Raw genomic sequence first — 2,593 nt, 5'->3', positions numbered from 1 at the left:
TAGACTCCCTTAAAAAAAGCCTTGTGTAGGAGAAAGGAGGAATTATTCTTACTAATTCCATATCTATAATATCTGTTCAACCCTGGCTGCCACATTTTATTTTATTTTTTGGCTAGGCAATGGGGTTAAATGACTTACCCAGGGTCACACAGCTAGTAAGTATCAAGTCTCTGAGGCTGGATTTGAATTCAAGTCCTCCTGACTCCAGGACTGGTGCTCTATCCACTACATCACCTAGCTGCCCCCTGGCTGCCACATTTTAGAAAGGATGTGAATAGCCTGGAGGGTATATAGAGGAGAGTAACCAGGCTGTTGAGCAACCTGGAGTTCAGGCTATATAAGGATTGGTAGAAAGAGCTGGGAAATTCTCAGCCTGAGGAGAAGGCTGGGGGAAGAGAGACATAGGACTTGAGACTGTGAAAGCCATCTTCAAATATTTGAATAGCTAGCATGCAGAAGGATTAAACTTGTTTTGCTTGGCGCCACAGGGCAGAACTGGAGACAACAGGCACATATTACAGAGGGGGCAGAATGAGGCTTGGATTAAAGACAAGCTCTTTAGCAAATAGTTACCCCGAAGTGGAGTGTTCTGCTTTGGGAGGTAGTGGGTTCCCTGTCCCTGGAGGTTGACTGACCAACCACTTACTGGGTAAAATGAAAAGGACATTCCAGGTTAGGCTAGACAGCCTCTGAAATACTTTCCAACTCTGAGCCTTGGGGTGAACAATTATAATCCCATTTTATAAGTGGAGATACTGAGGCACAAAATGGGCACTGCTCACAACTTAAATCCAGGCTTCCCAGTCCCTATGCTTCCACTCAGCCTAAATTTCCATTCTAGTAGACGACAACCCATCTCTGTTTTTTGTACCATGATTCTAGCAAAAAAGTGGACTGTGGTTTGTGAGTGGTGTGTGTATGTATGTGTGTATATATGCACATATACATTTATTTATATGTATGTGTGCATATAGATACATACCTATATATGTATAAATTTTCCCATCTAATTTTTTGCTATTTGCTTATTGTGCACAAACAATTTGCCCATCAGGATCATTTCCCAAAGATTATTGCTTTAGGATGCTCAGACCTGCAGGACATAGGTAGGTGGGCAGTGGTTGGTAAGAGCTATAATTATTCTTAATGAGAAAATAGGAATATAATGATTGGAATGATCATGTATTTGTAATGTACAAGTTTCAAAGCACAATGAAGTCATTAAGCAATCTACATACATGCCGCCAAAAGAAGAATGTTAAAAGGGAAAAACCAGAATAATTTTGGGGGGTTAACTACAAATTTAAGGGACTTATGTTCTTTTTCTCCTATTTTTTCCTTAATGGTGAATTTTTGAAAGGATCATTCTGGTGCAGGGGAAAGAAACCTGCATTTGGAGTTAGAGCCTTAGAATCCTGACTCTACTCCACATTAGTTTTGTGATCTTGGGCAAGTCTCTTTATCTATCCCTTTCTTCCTTGGTTTCCTCATCTGTAAAATGAGGGCAATTGGAATACATGACCTCTAAGGTCCCTTCCAACTCTAAATCTATTTTCCTATCATCTTTGCAATAAGGAAAACAGAGTTCTGATCTCAAGGGCAATTAGTTGATTATATGTTAAATCATTAATTACATGCTAGATTAATATGTCAATACACAATTATTAATTTGTTACAATTTAATTATAAATATTTGCTGTGGGCTGTATTTCAAAATTATCAGTTTGACAAACTGTATGATCAAAAAATATGTGATCACTTTAAGGAGTTTATCAAAGTTTATAGCATGGTGCTTTGTACCTAGTAGGTGCTTAATAAATACTTATTGAATGAATGAATGAATGAATGAATGAATGAATCACATCTTGCATTTGTATCCCAACTTAAGATGTTAAAGACAGCCAGGTGGCACATTTTACAGAGTTCTGGACCTGGAATCGACCAAGGTGACTTCAGACACTTATTAGCTCTGCGATGATGGACAAGCCAGTTAACCTCGATCTCCAGAAGTGCATCTGGAACTGAAGTCACGTGTGATAGGGTAGATTTGATGGTTAATATTTGGTGAGACCATGCTGAGCTTTGAGGAGTTTTAAAGAAAGCATCAGGAGTAGAAGCGTTATTGTTCAATTCAATTCAATAAACATTTATTAAGTCTTATTGTTATCAATAATTATTAATAATATAGTAATTATTAATTAATTAAGCACCTACTCTGTGCCAGGCTTTGTTGTTGATCTTTTGTTTTTGAAGAGGACCAATTACATCACCGTGTGATGGTCTTGACTTGCACATGAATTGGATTTAAGTGAGGCAGAGTTGCACAAATTTATTAGCTTCACTCTCTCTTCCAGAGTCATTGAAGTCCAGTGGCAAGACAAAAGTCAAGACTATTGGAGATGGCCTGGGATGCAGTTTGGTGTTCTGACAAAGCTCTAAGCATGCCAAGGCCCCTATTCAGCCTTCTTCATGACCATTGGAACAAATTGTTTTCATTTGCCCATTCCACTAGGGGAGACTTCACATGCTTAGGGTAGATATCCCCCTAACTCAGTGACAGGTTTGAGGCCTCTTCCTCAACCTGGTTTAGCCC

The sequence above is a fragment of the Vombatus ursinus genome, unplaced genomic scaffold (genome assembly GCF_900497805.2).
Source record: "Vombatus ursinus unplaced genomic scaffold, bare-nosed wombat genome assembly UNPS02014779.1, whole genome shotgun sequence".
Taxonomy (NCBI): Eukaryota; Metazoa; Chordata; class Mammalia; order Diprotodontia; family Vombatidae; genus Vombatus; species Vombatus ursinus.
The sequence above is the reverse complement of the archived record's forward strand: the minus strand, read 5'-3'. Positions refer to the sequence as shown.